Here is a 25,076-nt window from a genome sequence, read left to right on the forward strand (position 1 = left end):
AAACACCTTTAAACTATTGGTCCACGACAATTGACTTTTTGATTGACAGGCGATCTGACCAATCATAACGCATTACGCATTACGCAAAACTGCCATTTTTCTGACTGCGATCTGAAGCAGCTACCGATGCATTGCGATATGATTCACCCCATGTTGATTTAATTCAACGCAATGCAATTCAAAGCAATACAATGCAATGGAAAAAATATGATGCTATGCAAGTTAATATGGTACAGATGGTACAGTTCACTGTATTTCTTTGGTTCATTGTAATTATTGGTGGAAGATGCAGCTCCACCTTCTAATCTACATTCTATGTGATTCTCAGGACACGCCTCAGTCTCCATAGTGTTGTGATATGTCATATTCATGCAGCAGCAGTGGGAGAACATGCTTGAGAAACAGTTTAGAGAGAAGAAATAAATGTACATATAATATATTGGTTACAAATTATAGATCACGTTCTAAATAATAAAAATATAGTGCATCTACTAATAATTACATATAAAAAAAAAATTGGTTTTTACCATTAAACTGCAATACAAATGCCAACTTGTATCTGGTGCACACTTTTTAAATCAGTGCATTGCATCGTTAACTTTTATACTGGTGCACCGATGCAAATCTGTGAATTTTAACCATCCCTGTGCTATATGCTGTACATAAACGCACCGCAACTTGACTTGCCAAAAATTCAGAGCTGGTGCAAACACATCCACGTCACTATGATCAGATTATCAGATCTAATATTCTATTATTCTAAATGTCGTTCCTAGCAACGTTGGGATGTTTGCTAATAGTGTACCACTGCTCAGGTATTCTAAACTTTTTACCCCTAAGTGAATAACAGAAAGAACTTTGTCTTTAGGTACATCTGGCCCTTTAAGCAGCAAGAATGTCCACCAACTTCTCCAGAATGATTTTAGGTCTATAAAACAACCTGGAACAGCACTGGAACATAACAGGTCAGTGAGTCCAGTCTCCAAGCGGTGCTCTACTTCCTGTGGCCCTTGAAATGCTTTCTGTGCTGCTCATTCATTCTTGGTACCAAATAGCAAGTTTATATGAAGGGTGAGAGAGACGAACATAGAAGACAGAGAGAAGGAAATAGAAAGAGTTGTCTGTGATCTGTCATTTTTGGTTGAGGCCTGGCGGCGGGGCCAGCGTAGGGTGTCTGCGGAGGGGCCATGGGGTTAAAGGGTGGAGGGTCAGTGCCTCTTCCCCAGAAACTCCAATTAGCTAAATTGGAGCTGACAAGGAACAGCAGATGAAAGGAGCATAAGATTGGCTAATGAGCGGAGCTGAGCGCTAATGATGAGTATGCTAGTTCAGATTGGGCCCCATTAGGCACCTGTTTACCCAGGCCGCACTGGGCTGCAGCTGGGTCTGACAGCAGGGTGAACGTGCCATTCGATGATGGCTGCTTTTCCACTGCCATCAACCAAATGCCCTCAAGACGCATTTGTGCCAATTCCATACTGACAGGCTAATCAGAGAGATCAAATCAGCACAATGTTGAACATACAGCTCAAGGCAGAGGCCTCCAGGAACAACTATTACAGCCATTAGCATAGCTTTACCTCACTGGCTAAATCTAGCATCGGCCCGAAGCACGCTAACCTCCAGACTAGCATCAGGCATTAGCGTGATTAGTATCGACATAGGAGAAATGAAGTTAGTGGGTGTGTGTGTGTGTCTACATTGCAGACAAAGAGCAGTTTTGTCCGCTGCTTGTATGAATGAGGCTGCTGTAAAATCGAGACTCTCATTATGTCAGAGCAACACATTACCTCATCTGCTTCAAAACGGCCCCCTTTAATGCTGTTATGATGAGATTCGACAACTAATTCAAGTGTGTTTGTGAGCAAATGTCCTTGTGAGCATGGCTGCAGGCGGAGGAGTCATGCCCATTAAAGCGAGGGGCACGTGCCAGATCAGATTCACGAACTACCACAAAAATCTGTTTGTGTGTTTGATAATTGGTTTCAAAGTTAATCAAAAATTAAAACAAGATATTATCAGTAGTTATTCTTTTCACTACCACAAGTCATTACGGGCTGCCAAGTTCAGATGCATTTACATGATAGATCATGAGGTTGGAATAATTAAGTTTTTAAAAGTCTTCTGTGCACACAAGGGCTGCATTCATTTGATCAAAAATACAGTAAAATATTACTACAATTAAAACAACTGTTTTTAATTTTAATATATTATAAAATGTAATACATATTTCTGTGATTGCAGTAGATTTTCAGCATCATTACTCCAGTCTTCGGTGTCACATGATCCTTCATAAATCATTCTAATATGCTGGCTTGGAGCTTAATTATTAATGTTTTATTCCATTTGTTAATACATATATTAATATACACATACAGTGGCATGCAAACGTATGGGAACCCCTTGCAGAATCTGTGAAAATGTGAATAATTTTAACAAAATAAGGCAGATCATACAAAATGCATGTAAATTTTTATTTAGTACTGTCCTGAGAAACTTATGTTTACACATACACTGTAAAAAACAATTTGTTGAGTCAACCTAAAATTATATGTAACCTGGCTGCCTTAAAATTTTAAGTTCAGTCAACTAAAAAAAAAGTTTATTCAACTTGAAATGTTAAATTATACTAAGTGACAACTTAGATATTTGAGTTGAATCAACTTAAATTTTTAAGGCAGCTGGGTTACTTACCCATCTGTTAGGTTTAGCAAACACAAATATCTAAGTTGCTACTTAATACAACTTAACATTTCAAGTTGAATAAACTTATTTTAGTTGACTGAACTTAAAATTTTAAGGCAGCAGGGTAACAAATTATGTTTTTTTATTAATGCATCACTGCTGAATAAAAGTATTAACATCTGTATTTATTTATTTTATTTAAGTTTTGAATGATACTGTATCACGGTTTCCACAAAAATAGTAGCAAAACTTTTTCAAAAATGATAATAATAAGAAATGTGGCCAGTTTTGAACCCAGGTCCCCTTATATATGGTAACACTTTACTACTACATAAACACTGAGTGGAGAAATAAAATAAAATAAAAAAATAAAAAATAAAATAAAATAAAATAAAATAAAATAAAATAAAATAAAATAAAATAATAATAAAAAAAAAAATAAATAAAAAAATAAAATTTGTTAACAGTTTGGTCCCACTTTATGTTAGGTGGCCTTAACTACTATGTACTTACATCAAAAAATAAGTACAGTGTACTTATTGTGTTCTTACTGTATTGCAAAACACTTTTGCTGCTATTGGATTGGGATATGGGTAAAGTTAGGGACAAGTTTGGTGGTATGGGTAGGATTAATGGTGGGTTAAAGTGTAAGGGATGGGTCAACAGTATAAATGCAATTACAGAAATTATTACAGATGTAATTATGTGCAGGTATTTTTTTTTTTTTTAAAATATAAGTACAATGTAAAAACATGTAGGTACACAATAAGTGCGTTATATCAAATGATTAATTTAAGGCAGTGGCTATTTGCACTAAGTGAAAATAGCATATTTTCTGAACGATAGATGCTATTTAAACTAAGTGCAAATGGCAATGGGTTCTATTTACACTAAGTGCAAATAGCTATACATTCTATTTACACTGTGTCAAAATAGCAGGATTTTCTGCTATTTATACTGCTTATTGCAAATAGAGGCAAATATCTGCACCTCAGTATTGTAGTACATTATAAAACAGTATGCAATAATAACATATTCAGTGTAAATCATAGTTTTAATTAAAAATATTAAATGGATGCCACATTATTGGGCACCTATCCTAACCCTAACCAATACTTTATTTTCAGCTTTAAAGGCTACAGCAGCCTTTATTTTCAGTCGAAAAGACTACAGCATGTGCTTTACAAACTGCACCACTGAAGATGTTATTCAATAGGCATCTTTTGTAATGTTGACTATCCCAGTCACACATTCGTGGGCGGAGTTAGTGTAAATAGCCACTGCTAACAAGGCAGGCTATTTGCACTTAGTGTAAATAGACACTCCGTTAATTTGTAAATGCAAGTTTGGTTAAGGCTACCTAATATAAAGTGGGACTGTGTGTTCAAATGCCTTTTCTAGGCAGTTCAGTTACCTCCTTACTTGAGAAAAGAAAAAAAGTTGTAAACTACTGAAAAGAGAAGTTATAAACTTCTGTTCAAAACATGGCTCCAAAGAGAAGCAGCCTATCTTTAACATGTTACAGTAGAAGAAGCCCACAGCCCACCGCGGGCGTCCACTGAGTTCCTGGGAATGGTGCCATGTTCTCAGTTGTGTCCTCTGCCTCAAATCTCCACCCCCCCATTACGCCATCTCATAATTACCTTGAGGATTTCTCTTCTTCAGTCCAACTTCTCCCTCTTTGCACGGCTGCCAGCTCCTCAGATGTCGGTGGAGAAGCATATCATTAGCTCAGTAGCGTGGACGGGCCTGAGGAGAGAGTGTCTACGGCCTGTCGCCTGTCTGCCCGCACCACTCTATTCGGTCTGTTTTTACTTGGCTGTGGAGCAACCGATGTCTTCTATAAGGGCACATGCCATTTTCATTCAGTTTTTTTGCACGGTCAGATTAGAAAGTCTTGTTCATCGAGCCTCCCCTTCCGTTTCTCTCTTTCTTTGTCTTGGTCGTTCTCTCACATTTGGGATGAAACGTGACTCTCTTTCATGTCTGTGCTGTGTGTATCCCCTCTGTGTCTTTATCTATTAACTATTGAGCTATCAAATTCACCTTTCCCCGAGGGAAGACGCTTGCGGTTAATCTCAGTCGTCGTCACTCTTGGGCTCAGGTAGGACGATGAGATGATGGTTTTGTGGGAGATGATGTATGATCTGTAATCCAGTGTTGAGAAAGCTACTTTGAAACTGTAGCTTGCCAAGTTACTCATAATTACCCACCCTTACCCATAAAGCAGTTCAATGACAGTCAAGTAGCCCTTCACAAAAAGCAGTCACGAGCCTGCTAACAAAAGTACCATTAAATATTCTTGATACATCCTTATATGCCAACAAAGAGCAACTGAGAGCAGTCAAGCAATGTGGTTCAACAATCAAGTCATGTGTTTTTTCACAACTAGTGATGGCAGATTTGTGAATGAATCACTATATTGATTTAATCAGTCTAACGAGTTTGCAAAAAGGTCTGGAATTTTTTTTGTGATTCAGTTTGATCCATTCGGACAGTTCACTCATGCGTTGAATCGTTTGCAGCTGTTTCTCACACCAAAATAGGAATGGGATATTTTATAAATTATTGTAGAAATCAATCCCTTGTAAAACACAAAACTCACAAATGTTTTCTGTCAGTTGCAAAATGACAAAACATGTCTTTATTGAATGCGAACAACATATATATATTCATTATTATTATATTAATTTTTAAATGCACATCTTTTAGATTATATAATTTATTTAAAAATATAATTCAGTGTTTTATAGAACACAATGGGCATTTCAAAACAGTGAACTATATTAGTAATGATGATACAGACATCAGTTGATATGCTAAAATATTAAAAACTTACAATATTTTTTTGCTGTCCACATCAGATATGTCAGAACTACAAGACACAACACAATCACAAATCACAGCCAATCAGAAGGGCATGTAGGCTGGTGCTAAATTAATAAAATGAAACCAGTTAAATATTATTTAAATATTTTTACATGCCCTCCAAATGTTTGGAAATGCCCTAGAAAAGTGTGGTTTTGGACAATATTGGCATGAATCCTTTTTAATTTGTGATAATTTTGCACTGATAAGGGACAACACAAACTACGAAAACATATTTTATTACATAAACAGTTTATACATAGAAAAAACTTACATTTTCAATTCATCAAAATATCCACCATTAGCAGTTATTACAGCTCTACTTAATCTGGGCCTAAATTCATTGTATTCCAAACTTAATTGGCAATCAGTTGTTGAAGCTATTAAGGTGTGCTGACCCAAAAATCTTTTAAAATCTGGACCAAGTTTAAACCAGTAACCAGGCATTACAGCTGGCAAAGGGGCATGTCTGATTTTTACATGTATATATTGCCATTATGATGTAATCAAAATGAAAATTATTATTGCTGGTCTTCAATGATAATGTCAAGTTACTTTAATGTATTTACACCAAAAAATAAGGATTTATGCTGATATCGTCCAAAACCACACTTTTCCAGGGGGGTTTCCAAACTTTTGGAGAGCAGTGTACTTACTGAATGATACAATCTTTAGCCTATATTATACAATTGTCGCTTTTTATATGGATATTAAAGTCACTCACAATGATATTCAAATTAAAACTGTAGTTTTAAGACTGTACAAAGCACATAATCAGTAACAGAGATTATCATTATCATTGGACATACAGGGCTAGAGTTACTAACAGCTTGTGTCAGCATGATCTCTCTTTTACTGTTAAAAACGATTCAATAAAAGATCAGGATTTATTAAAGTAAAATAAGCTATGAAAAAGGCATGGACACAATTAATTTTGTGGCTGACCTCACTGCTTATGCATTTGTAGGAGTTTCTCTTTCAGACACACACACACACACACACACACACACACACACACACACACAAAATTTATGAGAGGAGAGTATTTAACTAAATCATGTAGGGTGATTTACTAAGGTTTGCGGCTGTCAGTTTACTGGTATTTGCACCATTATTTAAGGGATTAGTTCACTCCAGAAATAGAATTTCCTGGTAATGTACTCACCCCCATGTCATCCAAGATCTTCATGTCTTTCTTTCTTTAGTAGAAAATAAATTAAGATTTTTGAGGAAAACATTCCAGGATTTTTCTCCATACAGTGGATTTTAATGGGGATCAACAGGTTGAATGTCCAAATTGCAGTTTCAATGCAGCTTCAAAGAGCTCTACACGATCCCGCCCGAGGAATAAGGGTCTTATCTAGGGAAGCGATTGACATTTTCTTAAAAAAAAAAGATATATATTTTAACCACAAATGCTTGTCTTGCACTAGCTCTGTGTACGACTCATTCATGACGCAGGCGGAAATACCAACCCAGTGTTAACAAAGCAAGCATGCAAAGAAACTCAAACGGACTTTACAAAAAATATATAAAACAATGATGTTGGATGATTTTGAAGTTGGAGGAGAAAATGAGATGGAGTTTTTTGGCCATATTCTACCTTTTTGAATTGGAGTACACAGACAAAAAACTAACAACGTGTGACTTTTCCAACGTGATTACGCAATGCATGTGCATCGTAGAGATGCAAGATGAGCATTTGTGGTTAAAAAGTATATCTTTTTTTTTTGTTTGTTTTTTTAGAGTTTCGCTAGATAAGACCCTTATTCCTCAGCTGGGATCGTGTAGAGCCCTTTAAACAGTGTTGGGGAAAGTTCTTTTTAAAAGTAATGCATTACAATTTTGTGTTATTCCCTGAAAAAGTAACTAATTACACTACTTTTTATGGAAAGTAATGCGTTACGTTACTTTTTAAATCTGGGCAGGGTTGCTTCTTTGTTTTTAATATAAAACAGTTCTAATGTAAAAGCCCTTGTACACCAAAAGTGAAATGAATTCATCTCAGGCTGAAAGTACATTTATGCAGGAGATCACTCTTCAGCTATAAAAAAAGAAGCACAAAAGTAATTTTTGCTTATTAGTATGGCTGAATTGCATCATCAAAGGTCAGCAGCAAAGACACTGGTTAATAAAATAGTATTAAATACATTAAGGATATTTGTTTTATTTAATTATTGCATGGTTATGTCACATTCTGAGTTTTCATTTTACTGTTTTCATTCATTTTGAGGAATACTGAATCTGTTTTTTGTAAGTAAGATGAATTAATGCATGTTCACATTTTGTCTAGAATACAGTAACATCATGTTTACTCCCAGTTTCCCGACAGGAGAGAAAAAAAACTAACTGGCGTTACTTATTTGAAAAAGTAACCTAGAATGTTTTCATCAAAAACCTTAATTTCTTTTCAACTGAAGAAAGTAAGACATGAACATCATGGATGACATGGGGGTAAATTATCAAGAATTTTTATTCAGGGGTGAACTAATCCTTTAACGCCCTGAAAAAGCATTGGTGCATCTGAAATTGCATACGTGCTTACTACACAGTATATGTGAAAAACAGTACGCCAAAAGAGTAGTCTGAATTCACAGTATTGACGAAAAGTACCCAAATTACCTACTATTTCCGTCTGGATTCTGAAGTGTGCATTTGATGGACACTTTACTATCCCATGAGGTCACAGGAGAGGACTTATGAATGGCAGTGAAGTGATGCAGCTAACGCTGGTAGGTCATGTGACATTAACAGCATATAAACTATAATTATATTACCCATATTCCTACAATATAGAATGTACAGTACTTTTTAAAGGGGTCATCGGATGCCTATTTTCCACAAGTTGATATGATTCTTTAGGGTCTTAATAAAAAGTCTATAATATACTTTGGTTAAAAATTCTCAATGGTAGTGTAAAACAACACCGTTTTTACCTTGCCAAAGTTAGCTCTGCAAAATTCATCCTGTTATGGTCGAGGTTGCTTTAAATGTTAATGAGCTCTGCTCGCCCCGCCCCTCTCTTCTCTCTGTGGAGTGACGAGCCTGTTTACTTCAGCTGCATTTAGCCACTAAACTTGCTGACTAGCACGTTATTAGGAAAGGCGATCGCAAAGATTCATTAAAAAAAACCCTTATACTCACTTCTGCTGTAAGTGAAGCTGGATCATGAATGATTCGCGTGAACATAGACGCATTTATGTAGATTGGGAGGCGCATTCCCTTCACAAACAAACGTAATCTACTGCATCTTCAGCGGCTCAGATGTCGGGAGCAAATGACGACCACTATGTTCATTATTACATCCAGCAACACAACACCTCAATCGCTCAATCAGAGATATTCTTGTCTAACTTACATCCCTGCTCCGGCATCGAAACAAAGAAGGTCGGACTGTTCCTGCTGATTTAAGGCGGGTCTGAGGTAAGACGCTCATGTCAATCAACTTTTGTGGGAGCGGCCTCTGTCAACAGGCATCTGAGAATGGCTCGATTTGAAAAAGGGAATATTATTTTTACAGATTAATTAAAAACCACTGCATGGATTTTTATCATTATAGGGTAGATTTGTACATACACTGTCAACACACGTTAATGTTCAAACAACATGTAAAAGTGAACTTTGCATCCGATGACCCTTTTAAATGGTTGTTAAATTTAGATTCAAATGTATTACCTGCAAGACAGTATGCGATACACTTCAAGTCTTAACCCATTTTGCACCTGTGTTGTTAGTAGATTACCTGCACCAAATTATCATTGCTTTGCATGTTTGCAACCCTACGATAGTTTACGCTGCTCTTGGTAGATTGCATTGGTCATTATGAGAATGAGCCAACTCATGTGTTCTTTATTTTCAGTATAGATCATCCACAGAACTTTACACTCCCATCGGTGCATTTTAGTAAATCTGGTTCTTAGATTGTTCTTGTTTCCAGTTGCAAAGTTGCAGAAATAGAAACCATTCCAAAAATAGAAGAGTCCCAGCTGGTTAGGACAAAAATTCTAATTAACATGGAAAAGATACATTTTATCACACATGGTCATGTTAAGAAATGGATCATTCAAAGATATTAAATTACTGAGGTAGACAAAGCACTGGAAATTACACAGCTGGAGGAAATTCGAAAGAGTAGACTGAACTACTGAACTGCTTATTAAAATATGGAGTTGCTATTAGTTACTCCCAAACATTGCTGTAAACATAATGCTGAAAGTCAGATCTCCATTAGACTGTCTAATATATTAATAATAGAAGCACAAAACACATTCCTGCCTATACGTTTGTACTGCATTCCTCCTAAAGCGCAATATCAAAGGGCTTGGATGAGTGAAACAGACAAGCTTTCATATGTGCCATCTGACTGGGGACTCTTAAGTCCGTCATTTTTCTGTCATGATCCGTGGGATTACGAAGCGAGGGGGAGGTGATTTCCCCATGTGGGGGTCTAAGATATCAAAGCCGGAAGGGTGTGGGGAGGCTGGGGGAAGAAGAGGGGAGCGGGGGAGATGGCGGCCTTTGTTCCAGCTCCACCCCAGGATTCCATGAAAAGATCACCAAGCAGCCTGATTCGTCACGGCACTGGGCTCTGCGCTCTGATTGGTTCCGCAGAGCGGGCAGATGTTCCGGCTGCAGCAGGGGGCTTGGAAGATTCCAACTCTACACTCTCACCCCACAGGCAGTCACATACACACATGCTTAAGAACCAATGCATACTCACACACACCACAGGACAGTCTCATACACACAAACAACATCTCATCCTCCTCATATACCCGTTCATCCAGCATGGCATGGCTGTTTTGACTCCTATAATTTTTGAATGCCATTCTGGAACACGCCTGATGAAATACAAAAAGAGAACAGTTGCGCATTCATCTGATTTTTCATACATTGTCAAAGGATGTGCATGAAAAACTTGACTTTAAAATTACAACAGTTACTAGGCAGAGGAACACAGTTCCTGACAAAGCAATCAAAACAACAGTCATTCAGATTTCTGTTTACACCTTTAGTTTAGGTAAACTGAGAAGCTAAATAAAACGGAAATAACTTATAAATATATAGGGACTTTTGCCATCTTTATTAATGGGTGTAATAGAGAGAGGATTGGGGAACTGAACTTTGCAAGCAAGACTTTAACTCCGGATTCCCATGTGAGCAACACAGCTCAACATAATTACTGGCTATCAGCATTTAAAGGATGAAGTATAGTCTTTCAGTCATTATTGTAAAATTGTGTTTTTGCAATAATAAAATAAAAAGTTTATTTTGCAATAATGACCATCTGACTATAAATTATGCAGGACTTAGATTAATACTGCTCGTCAAAAGTTTTTCAACAGTACGATTTTTAATGTTTTTTTTTTTTTTTTTTTTTTTCTCTTCTGCTCACCAAGCATGTATTTATTTAATCCAAAGCACAGCAAAAACAGTAAGATTTTGAAATACTTTTACTATTTTAATAATTTTCATCTTATCTGAAATAAAAAGCTTTTGTAGTGTTATACACTATACCATTCAAATGTTTGGAGTCAGTATATATATTTTTTTTTAGCAAGGATGATTTAAATTGATCAAAAGTGATGATAAAGACATTTATAATGTTACAAAAGATTTCTATTTCAGATAAATGCTGTTCTTCTGAATTGTCTATTCATCAAAGAAACCTAAAAAAAATCTAAAACTCTGCTGTTTTCAACATAATAATAATAATAAAAAATGTTTTTTGATCAGGAAATCAGAATATTAGAATGATTTCTGAAGGATCACGTGACTCAAGTAATGATTCTAAAAATTCAGCTTTGAAATCACAGGAATAAATTACATTTTTAAGTATATTCAAATAGAAAGCAGTTATTTTAAATAGCAAAAATGTTCAGCGAAATTACTGTTTCTGCTGTACTTCAAAATCAAATAAATGCAGACTTGGTAAGCAGAAGAGGCTTTAAAAAACATTAAAAATCTTACTGTTCAAAAACCTTTTACCTGGTAGTGTTACCTTTTGACTAGTAGTGTAACTACTTACCACATTAAATATTTAAAATATGTCTCAATTGTTTAAAAATTGTTTTTGAATTCATTTATTATGTGAGAAGAAAGGGACTGCAGAAAGACATGAAACATGCACAGTTATACAGGAAATCAGATGCCTGATTATTTACAGTACTGTCAATCAGAAGTATTTCATGCAATAATTTACTCTAAAATCTATATTTTCTCTTTTAATATATATTATGTTTATATTTGGTCTGTTAATTAGTTAAAATCTGTATTTTATCATATTTTTGTAGCTGTGCTAACATTAACAACAACAGCAATAACATTCTACTATTCTACTATTGCATCAAAATGCAAATACAAATCTTAAGTTATTCAATAATAAAACAATTTTAATTAAATCCTTCAAGAATATCCAGTAATTTCGCGTGTACACCGATGGCCTGAAGTCTTCTACATTTCTACATTTCTATGAACGGTGATATTTCACTTGTTGAGCCTTTATGATGATTAAATTACAAACAGAAAAGTAAATAACTTTACTTCAGACAAACAATCCATCTGGGGACCTCTAAAGAGTGTCTTTCTCCATCATTTAATAATCAGCGGGTGGTTCTCTAGGGACTTTTGTGGGTGTGTGTTTGTGTGGTTGGTTTAGATCAATTCCAATCAGTTCCAGAGGTTTGATCGGATATTAGAAATCGCACAGAACACAATAAATTAGTTTTAATGCCAAAACAGACGATTTGCTAATGACACTGACAGACATGAAAGAAGAGCGAGCTCCTTACAGCGGTCACCAGCGCGCAGTTTAAGTTTCCAGTCAGATGAGAACATGTCAGGTCTTAATGAAGTCCAACGATGTCTAATAGCTCACAGGACAGCTATTTATGCAACTAGACAAACACAATTAATCGTCAAAGACTTCAAGTGGAAAAACAAAACAGATTTGACTACCCTACATGTATTTGCTGCCTCTGTATTGTGCTGTTTGTAAATCAGACTGTTTACATTGTCTATTATTAAGTGCACTTTCCCTTGTTACAAACAGCACACTCGCATGAGACAGGAACATTAAGCAGATGTCCGCAGACAGACACACAGCAATTTGCAGGGACAAAATCACAGAAGGCAGATATAGAGTCATTGAAGCCAGGGAAATCTGTGTAATTGTGGTAGGTCTGATTAAAGCCTCAGGTCTAATGGGGAACATGGGGTCTCTGGCAGGGTAAGCGGAGATACCTTATCACGGCAAATCGCTGCCGGTCACTATTTTAAAGAATTCCCACAATGCACTCTTCATCTGGCACTGTCGAGGGGTAAAGAGAGCCACTTGAATTATCACACACACATGCATATGCCACTGAAGTCATACACTGCTGGCATCTGTACTATCCCACCCACCCAACCACACTTAACTTGTGTGTCAGCGGCACACCCACCATGCACCCGCATTGCAGTGACTCAAAAAAATACACTGAACAGAAACATTTGCACTGCCAACGGGGCTTTATAAATGAGCGTCTTTGTACGAATTACAGATCATTTTATAGCATTTGTGTTGTTTTCTTATTCAGAAACAAAACAGATGTAGGATGCACTCATGGTGGCAAGACATTTAATAATCACAACCAGGCAGCCTTGATATGTAATATATATATGTTGTGAAATATACAGCGTATTTATTGGGTTTGACTACTTGCACTTGACGCTCTTTTTTTTTTTGTTTGTCCTAACTTGTTGAACTGTTAAAAAAAGCAGTAATAAATAAAATGCACACATAGTGACATGAAAACATATATCAGCATGTTTTTAATTTCTGGTCAAACTTTATTTTAAAGCAGTAGTTGACTTCCAGAACAAAAACTGTTGTCATCCAAGATGTTCATGCCTTTCTGTTATGCTTTTTGAGGAAAACATTAAAGAATTTTTCTCCATATAGTGGACTTCAGTGGTGCCCGCGAGTTTGAACGACCTAATATGCAGTTTAAATGCAGCTTCAAAGGGATCTAAACCATGCTCGTCTTGTCTAGCTCTGCCATGCACATGCGTACACTGTAAAAAAGAAATAGTTGAGAAAACTTAAAAAAGTAGGGCAACTTGAGGCAGTAAGACTTTTGAGTTCTCTCAACAATAGTTTTTTTGTTTTTCTCAGTAAAGATACTTTGTTTAGCCAACATAAATTTGTTTGTTCATGCAATGCTGATTGTTTTATTTTGCTAACAAAAAAGTCTTGCCACCGCAACTGAAACAACTGTTTTTTTTTTTATGTATCAATAATTTAATTTTTTTATGTATCAATTCTTTGTTGATTTACAAATGACAAACAGTGAATTGTTATAGAAACCTTAAGGTCCAATTCTTACTATTAACAAACCATTAACTAGTTTTGCCTTAAACTAAATTTGCTGCTTATCAATAGTCAGTAAGGTAAGGTAGTTGTTAAGTTTAGGTATCAGGTAGGATTATGGGATGTAGACTATGGTCATGCAGAACATGTGCATACTAATAAACAGCCAATATTTTAATAATAGGCATGCTACCTAAGCAGCGAATAAGCAACCAGTTAATAGTGAGAATTGGTCCCTATACTAAAGTGTTACCTAATTTCCTTTTTCTTTTTTTTTTTAAAAAAAGGGAAATATGTCAGGGTGAACCACCTGAAATGGTTAGAATAAAGCAATAAGCCCCAAGAAACCGTGGTTTACGGTGAATTTAGAACAGCTAAGGGACATGTTAAGGCACAACGTGTGTAATGATGAAGTGCAATGATATTAATAAAAAACATTATTCTTCCACCGAACAATGTTGTTGCGCAGAAACAGTTGTGGTTGCAACAAAGTGGCTGCCAAGCAACACACAGACGTAAACAAAGGTGTATGTTTGAAGAGTAATTTACAACAGCTTAGAATGCGACCAAATAGAATCAAGGACCGGAGCTATCCGTTTTATAATATTTTATTAAGGAGCTTGGGATGCTTTCCCATTTTTTTCAGCCCTACATAGAACAAGCAGTCTGTAAAAATGATTAGCTGGATGTTTTTCAGCTTATTAATATTTGAAAAACTTTTGTACAAATCAAAATCAAAATCATTGTGGTGGGATCAACATGCAGAAACCTGTCAAGATCAGTAAGTCCCTTAAAATATTAGGTGATTATTTTTTATGACAAGGCGAGGTTATTTCAGGATGTAAAATATCCTGACTCCCCTGACTTTTCTTCTTCTTTTTCTTTCTTAAATCCAATGTCGACACAAAAAGTTTGTTTTGAAGCACATGTGTTTTAAACCAGATTTACCTTTTTTTATAATTTCTTTCCCATATTGTGATGGTTAAAAACATACACAGGTTTGCTTGTATGGCTACACTTTCCTGATGAATGTAATGAACAGTGTCATTTTGTCAGCTCTTACGCCCCAGGTCAAAGGTCAATAATTTCATGGAGCAGTGAAGACTTGTCTTAACCGCTCACGATCAAGCAGCAAGCCACATAAAGGCCATCTTTCAGAGTAGGTACGGCATGGCGTGACTAACTTTGCCGATAAGGATATAAAAAGCAGAAAGAGAGCAAAAGATGTTCTGGATGTGGTTATCGGGCCGGAGCTGGCATCAGCACAATGCGTTTGAGAGATAACAAGCCCCAGAGAGCCCGTCCACCTCCTAATGGCATATGACCAAAGCTCCACCCAGGGTCGCCAGCAATTGAAGTCCGAGCCAGGAAAGCACATCTGGCCCTTATTTTATTGGTGTTCAATTTTGCATCGGTATGTGGAGAGGGCAACAAACAAAGCTCCAGTCCCACCCTGTTCCCATATCCCTGCCTGCCGCCACCAGCCCCCTACTTCCCCCCTGGGCCTAAGATTCATTTTAACGCACATAGGCTCGGCGCACATTAGCGTGTATAGGTACAGATCTTATATTGAAGTGGAATTCCAGAGTAGCCCCCACAGGGTAGATGACAAGGTTTATTTCAAAGAAAAAAAGGCAAGGAGGAGACTTCAAGTCTGAAGAGGATATTAAAAAAATACACAGGAGGAAAAAAGCACCCCTCCGGCAGGAATAATTTTGTACCTTTCCAGAGAGAGAGGGGGGGAGTGAGCCTGACTGTGTAAAGGTTGGAAAGCCAAAAAAGAGACACAACTGAAAAAGACATCTTGAGGTTTATCAAATGTATAATGAGAACCACTAGTGTCACCTGCACAGCGTGAGCAAAAAACAGAAACAAATCCAGAAGAGAACGAAAAGTTGTTTGAATGTAAGAGGCAGAGCGCCTAATGAAAACCAACTGCCATCCTGTCACCTATGCATCACCCGTCTATTCCGCTACAGGGTGCCATGAAGGGGAATAACAGCCTTCGCTTCTTATTCGATCTCCCTGTCAATTTCCTTCTCTTTCCTGCCCTCTTCGTTTCCTGTCCTTTGATTACATTTTCAAGAAGGAAAAACTTCTCCTACTTGTGAGAGTCTTAAACCACAAGTTTTTGTTACCTTCAGTTTCACTTAACATGAGTAGTGGAAGCAAGTAAGGTGTTTCAGTTTTGGATGTGTGATAACATGTTGCTGACTCCTCCTATTGAGGCCAATACATCCTGCACAGGAAGCTCTGCAGACAAGTGTGTGATTTAGCAGGCTGAGAAAGCAGAAAAATGACTAAATGGTGACTTAAATACGGTGAGATACTGTTCTATAGTTATTAAAAAAACAGATCATCCCCCAAATGAAAATCTTCTTACCTTCATGACTTACTTTCTGCTGTGAAACACAAAAAGAGAAGTTAGGGAGAATGTTCAAGCTGCTCTTATCCATAAAACTTTTTATGGAATCTGTTTTTGTGTTTGATGACAGAAAGATAGTCAAACTAGTTTGGAAAGTAAATGAGACCATTTAAATTTTAAACATTTTAAAGCATTAGTTCACTTCTAGAACAAAAATTGACAGATAATGTACTCACCTGTAATGTACTCAAAGAAATTAGGTTTTTTGAGGGAAACATTTCAGCATTTTTCTCCATATAATGGACTGATATGGTGCCCCGATTTTGAACTTCCAAAATGCAGTTTAAATGTGGCTTCAAACGATCCCAAATGCAGTTGTAAATGATCCCAGCCGAGGAAGAAGGGTATTATCTAGCGAAACGATTAGTTATTTTCATAAAAATAATACAGTTTAAATACTTTTTAATCTCAAATGCTCGTCTTGTCTCGTTCTGCCTAAACTGTTTTTTTTTTTTTTTCAGTTTATGACAGTTGAAAATATGTTGAAAAACTTCCATCTCATGTTCTCCCTCAACTTCAAAATCATCTTATATCGCTGTTTTACCTTTTTTGTTAAAGGTCTTCTTCTTTGCATGTTCACTTTGCAAAGACTGGGTCGTTGCTTCTGCAGTGATGTAGGATGATTTTGAAATGATTTTTGAAATTCAGGGGGAAAATACGATTGGAGTTTTTCGACATACCCTAACTGTCTTGAACCAGAATACACAGAGTTCAGGGAGAGAAATACAAGACAGTGTTTGAGGTTAAAATGTATTTAAATTGTATTTTTTAAATGAAAATAACCGATTGTTTCGCTAGATAAGACCATTATTCCTCGGCTGGGATCATTTATAACTGCATCTGGGATCGTTTGAAGCCGCATTTAAACTGCATTTTAGAAGTTCAAAATCGGGGCACCATATCAGTCCATTATATGGAGAAAAATCCAGAAATGTTTCCCTCAAAAAACCTAATTTCTTTACGGCTGAAGAAAGAAAGACATGAACATCTTGGATGACAAGGGGGTGAGTACATTATCTGTACATTTTTGTTTTGGAAGTGGACTTCTCCTTTAATCACATCAAGCCTGACATATCAAATAATAATAAACAGAAAAATCTTTTTTTTTTTTTTTTTTTTTTTTTTACATTGTACAGTTTAAACAAAATCTAAAAATAAAAACTCAAAAAGTGTTTTTTATTGAATATCATATCTGATAAATCATACATTTATGATATAGTACAGTGGTGTGCAGTGGTATTCTGAAATGAGGACGCAAAGTTGTTTTTTTTTTTTTTTCAAAATCAAATGTAAGTTCACATCCCAGTCACATTTTCTTGCTTAAACACTATCAGAAAAAAAAAATCTCTTTTAGATTCTTACATTAACAATGTCATCAGTATTCTAGTATGAATCTTATCAAGTTAGTGTTTTTAATTATTTTACATTTATGAAGCATTATAATTTAGGGTGGTAACAATTTAAACAATATATATATATTTTTTTGTGAACTTATGCTCAGCTATTCTCTTTAAATAGTTAACTTTTAGCTATTTTTGAATTTTCTGGATGATCAGTCATCACATTTCAGTAAATATTGGCCACAGACAGAGATTTACTTTAAATTTCACCAAGCTGATTACTCACTAAAAACTCCCACAGATCATGTTTTCATGCCATTTTAAGTCTTGTTTTGACATAACCACTTTGTTATGTCAAAATAAGACTTAAAATGGCATGAAAAGTGTGTGTTGTTTACTAACTTTTTAAATTAGTCTTCCCATTAATGGAATTATTGTCACAGCTTGCTTGGCGAGAGACAAAACGCAAGAAAATGTTGAAGGTAAACAGGCTGTAATATTTGACAGGGTAATTCCAAAAGTAAATCCAATGCAATGTAAACACAGACGAGAACCGACAAACAATGAGGGAGAACTGAGAACTTAAGTATCTGACTAAGACTAACGGGACAATTAATAGAACACAGGTGGAAACAAATAAACTAATCAACAATGGGGAAACTAAGTCACAGAGGGCAGAACTAACAACACAATGCAAACACAGGAAAGATCAGACATGTGACAATTATATTGTTCATTCAGACTGATTCATAAATGCAGAACGTGCACAAACATGAGACAGGATTTATTGCATGAACGTCTCAGACAACTTTCCTCTATTCATTCTCAATTACCCCCCAGTAAAGTCACCACACGTTTTAGGGGGTCTGTTCAAACTCAATGGGCTCAGGGGAGACATGAACTCCCACTGTAACTTTACCTGCTGGTGTCACTGTTGGATAATGTTTCTTTAGAAAAACAAGAGATTTATACACTTTTTAATGTTACATTTTATATTTTATTTATTTTTTATTTTTGTTTTATTTTATTTTTTTCTCATCCAATAATTTGAGGAGACACTGCCTCACTTGCCTCCTAAGAGGCAATACTGAGTTATAGTTCAGAAGGAAAAACACCACATTTTTATTTAGAGGCCCAAACTTAGCGAAAATATGTAATCTGTTGCAGTTGCCAATATTTATACGGCAGAAAAGTAAGATGAAATTCTGAAAAAATCTTTTTAACAGTATAGTAGACTACTTAAAATGCATTTGAACATCTGATGTCACTCTATATCTCTCAATACAGTTTTTAACAATCGCTAGGACACATTTCTCAATACTTAGATCACTTACTCAAAACTCTTCACACTGAGAGCACAACATCAGTCTATGTGGGCTAAACTGTGAATCATTTTTCATTGCTTTGGCACAAAATGCATTCATTGACGACATCTGTCAAATTATATGATTTCTTTTATCACTTTGACAAACACCACCAAAATTTTATGTACTATACAAGCCAGTTGCACATGTTTACATACTGTTTTCAAAACTGTTAAACTGAATGAATAAGAAATTTGCAACATTTCTACAATAATATCATATAGAAAAATATTCTGAATGTAAAAAATCAAATACTATTAAAGCAGCTGCATGTAGCTGAACATCACATGTGTTAGTCTTTCACTTTCAATACCATCTATACAAAAGGGGGAGTAATTTTGTACTGTACCATGTAACATACTGCAGTAAATTATAAATTTTAGAGAGTATCATTCATGTTTTGTAAAGAAATTTTACAAAAGAAAACATTGTATAATGCTACCTGTTGTTAGTGTTTTTAGGTTGCTGTGTTATTAGCGATAAAGTGTGTTCGTTTGGTGAAAACCTTTGCTAGTGTTATGTAAGAATGACTTGGTTTGAAACTTTAATGAAGTGTTTTGGTAGTTTTAGTGCATTTTGAATGTGAAATGAACTGCTGTGTCAAGTTAAATGATGATTAAGAGAACTGTGTGAAGAGTTTTAGTAAAGTGTTGGTTTGAGAAATTTGCCCTAGCGATTGTAGAAATCTGTAATATGTGTAAGATGTAAGATTATATTAAAATGTTTAGTTTTATAATCAATTTGAAGTAGTCTAAAATATATATATTTTTTATTGTTGGGGGCAAAATACTGTGAACCATATGACTTGAGGGGGAATGTTTTCGGAATTATTCTAAAAGGCCTTTTATTTTGCTATTGTATTTTGATCGTTTAGAGACCTTAGAAACTTGTGTATGAAATATGAATGGGTAGGCTTTATAAAGGTTAACAATCACAAAGCAAATTATTAAAGAAACTCTATCCCATCAACATACAGTACCTTGTGAAAGTATTCATACTCCTTCATTTTTTTTAACGTTTTGCTATGTTGCAGCCTTATGTTAAACTGCTTTAAATTATATTTTCCCACATCAATCTACACTCCATACACCATAATGACAAAGCACAAAACAGATTTGTGACAAGTTTGCAAATTTATTAGAAATAAAAACCGAAATGATTCCATTGCATAAGTATTCATACCCTTTTCTGGGACACTTGAAATTTAGCTCAGGAGCACTCGTATTGCTTGTAGAAGTTACTACATGTCGAGTGGAGTTACACTGTGGCAAATTTAATTAAATGGGTGTGATTTGGAATGGCACACACCTCTTAAAAAAGGTCTAAAAATGTATATCAGAGCAAAAACCAAGCCCTGAGGTCAAAAGAACTGCCTGTAGAGCTCAGAAATAGGCTTGTGTCAAGGCACAGATTTGGTGAAGAGTTCAGAAAAAAAAATCTTCTGCATTGAAGGTTCACAGAAGCATGTAGCCTCTATTATCCATAATGGAAGACAGTTGGAACAACTAGGACTCTTCCTAGAGCTGGCCTCCTGGCCAAACTGAGCAATTGATGGAGAATAGGCTTGGTTATACTGGTGACCAAGAAGGTGATGGCCACTCTAGTTGAGCTCTATGATCATATGCAGATGGAAGAAACCTACAGAAGGACAAACATCACTGCAACACTCCACCAATCCCGTCTTTATGGCAGTGTGGCCAAACTCAGTCCTCTCCTCAGTGAAGACACATGAAAACCCACTTGGAATTTGCAAAAAAAAAAAAAAAAAAAAAGCACCTAAAGGGCCCCAGACAAGATTCTGATGTCTGATGAACCTCAATTGCAAGCATCATGTTTGAAGGAAACCAGGCACTGCTCATCATCTGTAAAGTACCATCTTAAATGTAAAGTGTTGTGGTAGCAGCCTCATGTTGTGAGGCTGTTTTTCAGTGGCAGGGACTGAAGGACTCGTCAGAGGAGAGAAAAAAAGCTTAATGGACCCAGATATTGAGATTTGTGAAAACTGAGTCCAGAGCATTCAGAAAAGGCTGTAAAGGTGCTTCAACTAAATACTGAGTTAGGGGTATGAATACTTATGAAATGTACTTATTTCAGTGCTTTATTTTTAATAAATTTGCAAAGTTGTCACAAATCTGTTTTTTGCTCTGTCATTGTGGTGTATGCAGTGTAAATTGATGTGGGGAAAAAAAGTAATATAAAGCAGTTTAACATAAGGCTGCAACATAATATGAGAAAAAACGAAGGGCTATGAATACTTTCGCAAGGCACTGTATCTCCAGAGAATTTTTCTGGCTCCTCCATCATTCCTCCAGAGCTCTGGTCAACATAATGTCCAAACACACTGAATATCCTGTGTAAATCTCTCAGATTACATCACATCTGAGATTATAGTCAGCCACGAGTCACTGTGCCACCAGCCAGCATGCTGGAAAGACAGGAAGTGGAAGCTATGGAAAGCCGAGACCCTTAGGCTGAGGGTGGAATTGCTCAAGAGGGCAGGAAGAATACAGATGTGATACCCTTCTTCTTTCATTCCTGTTCTCCGAACTTCTTTCACTCTCAGTATAGTGAAAGTAGTCTTTTTTGGCCAGGCTCTGGGCTGCCCTGATCCCTGAGGATGGATAGCAGGCAGCGATAAGACTGGAAAGACTGGAGCTCTTTCACACTTGTTGCTAGTTGCTAATCCGCTGCAGCACAGCCAAACCACACAGTTCAGTATTAGCTTTCCTGCTGTGACATAGCCAATGAATATTAGCATGTTTGTTTTATTGTGTATGCAGGTAAAAAGATCCTGCATATCAAAGTGTCTATCTATGTGGCGATCCTTGAGTGCACTATGTTTGACCTGCAGGAGAATATGCTCTATATCAATACAGATTTAATAACAAGCTCTCTTCTGAAGGTTGGATAACAGCCCATCACTATGTCCCCCAGCACATTTTGGTCTAACGGGTTTGCCAACAATTTAAACGGACAAAGGATGACTATTATGTCTGAACCAAGGAAAATTACTAAACACAAAACAAGCTAACACCAGTTCCAGCATCATAAACACAATTTTGATCTATAAAATGCTATTACTTCATCGCACAACACTTTCACACATGTGCTGTCAATACACTGTGCTTAAAGTCATCTGCACGATACAAAAGCATTTCTTTCTGCCACTTTTACCTCTCCAACCACAAGCCAATAGGCTACTGTGCAGTCTTACCTGCATATCTGCTACCACTCTTTAGCTTCCGCCACACTAACCACCAAACATCTTTCTCTCTCCATTTATTACCTTAATTTAATGAGGGCTTTCCCTTCGTAACCTTTCCAGACTGATTTATTGCTCGCCAAGCTGAGATCAGAGAACCGGGCGCTATAGGGCACTCTAGGACACCCCGCAGCCCCTTCCTGAATTCAAGTGCTAGCCCATGAAGGCTATGTGATTGCTAAATGTGGTGAAACTCACAGCTGGGCCCAACATGGTGAGAGGTGTGAACACTCGCCTCTTAATGAGGCAAGAGGACAAGCGGTTTAGAACGCAGGTCAGAGGTGCTGGGAGTGGGGCCAGAGAGGCTGGATCTAATACAGGGGAAGTAGATTAATGGAAAAAAGGAGATTAGGACTATGCGCTGTAACTCTTGAGAGAGACACATTTTAGGTGTGGAACAGGACGTTTGATGACGATGTGGGCCAAAACTGCAAAGCAATTTATTTTTCATTTCCAGCAGCTGGAACGCAAGCAAAGCTACACTCTTAAAAATAAATGTTCCAGAAAGAGCCTTAAAGCACTAGGCCATAGGAGAACCCTTTTTTTTTTTTTTTTTTTAACTTTAACATCTGTATACTGATGCTTCAAAGAAGCTCTTTATCTTACAGAAGAGAACACACAATGTAGGTTTTCATAGTTTTGACAATCCCATAAATTCAAGTCTGATTTAGAGCCTGTCTTGTGAAGAACCACCTGCTCAGACAGGAATGGTGTGATCGACATGAGAATAACATGTAAATTCTGGTCAGATATTTTTGGCCAGCCACCAAGCGAGCAACTTCCATCTTCTTGGTACCTTCTTAATTTCTAATGCCTCGTTTCCACCGAGGGATACGGTTTAGTACAATATAGTACGGTATGCAGTTATTTCCGTTTTCACTGTCAGAAGTTGTGAATGGTACCAAAATAGCGATCCGTACCACTTTTTTTACCCTTCCTTTGGGGTACCTAGCACAGCAAACATTACCAAAAGGGTGGAGCTAAACTCACTCCAGAACGTTGATTGATTGACTAGAATTGTCACTTGTGTGTGCTACAACAAATTTTTTTTTTTGTATTTTAGAATTTTATATTTTTACACAGAAAAAAAAACATTTCTCAATATGCGGTAATGTCTGTTCTTGAAACATCATCAGTCATTGCCCAAAAACCTGCATAATTTTCAAAATATTACTATTATTGTGTCATGAAATGTAGTTTTTCATGTAAAAATGTAGTTGTTATTCATAAATATAGCACGTATTTGAAAATTTGCTAAGCCGATTTCTAAGATGTTAGCTCTAGGTGATCACCGGGCACTCAGTGCTCATGTATCCGCCTAGAGCAGCCTTAGCTTGGCTAGTCCTTCTGACATTTGCTGCTGGCTCTGATGTCTCTGTAGTGATTAAACAGGAGATACAATTTGTTTTAGGTATATCTAACAGGCAATTCTTGGTCTCATGAATCTATTATTTGTTCCTGGTCATTATCACTTTGGCTAAGTTATGCTTATCTTTATATATTTATTTTGAACTTTACTGCAGAACAGTGCTGACTTTGTAGTATATGTTTGACTAAATTGTTTGCTTTTGTCTTTATTTCCTCTTACATAAGCCTCTTATACAACTGAGGTCAAAAGTTTACAATTGTTTTACCAAAGTCAGAGGGATTATACAAAATGCATGTTATTGTTTATTTAGTACTGACCTGAATAAGATATTTCACATAAAGTTATTTACATATGGTCCACAAGAGAAAATAATAGTTGAATTTATAAAAATGACCCCGTTCAAAAGTTTACATCCCCTTGATTCTTAATACTGTGTTGTTACCTGAATGATCCACAACTGTGTTTAGTGATAGTTGTTTATGAGTCCCTTGTTTGTCCTGAACAGTTAAACTGCCTGCTGTTCTTCAGAAAAATCCGGTCCCAGAAAATTCAGAAAATTCAGGTCCCACAAAGACTTTGGTTTTCTAGCATTTTTGTGTATTTGAGCCCTTTCCAACAATGACTCTATGATTTTGAGATCCATCTTTTCACACTGAGGACAACTGAGGGACTCGTATGCAACTACTACAAAAGGTTCAAACGCTCACTGATGCTCCAGAAGGAAAAACCATGCATTAAGAGCCGGGGAGTGAAAACTTTTGAAAAGAATAGAGATGTGTACATTTTTCTCATTTTGCCTAAATATCGAGGCTTCAGAAGATAGTTACATGTTTCCCAGGAGACAAAATAAGTTAAATTTACCCTGATCTTTAAATTCAAAAAGTTTTTATCCCACGGCTTAATGCGTGGTTTTTCCTTCTGGTGCATCAGTGAACGTTTGAACCTTTTGTAATAGTTGCATATGAGTGGGCATTTTAACTGTTCAGGACAAACAAGGGACTCATGAACAACTATTACTAAACATAAAACAAAACAAAAGAAAACAAAAACAGCTGTGGATCATTCAGGTAACAACGCAGTATTAAGAATCAAGTGTATGTAAACTTTTAAACAGAGTCATTTTTATAAATTCAGCTATTATTTTCTCTTGTGGACTATATGTAAACGTCTTTTATGTGAAATATCTTATTCAGGTCAGTACTAAAACAACATGCATTTTGTATTATCCCTCTTATTTTGATAAAATAATTAACATTTTGCAGATTCTGAAAGGGGGATGTAAATTTTTGACCTCAACTGTACTTTGTACTTATACTTTTATAATGGCTAATATTGTTCATTAAAACTTACATTTAACAAAAAGATGCAAAGCTGTGCTTTATGTCATACTGAGAAACGGCTATAGTCGCACTT

This window comes from Labeo rohita, chromosome 18 (genome assembly GCF_022985175.1).
Source record: "Labeo rohita strain BAU-BD-2019 chromosome 18, IGBB_LRoh.1.0, whole genome shotgun sequence".
NCBI lineage: Eukaryota > Metazoa > Chordata > Actinopteri > Cypriniformes > Cyprinidae > Labeo > Labeo rohita.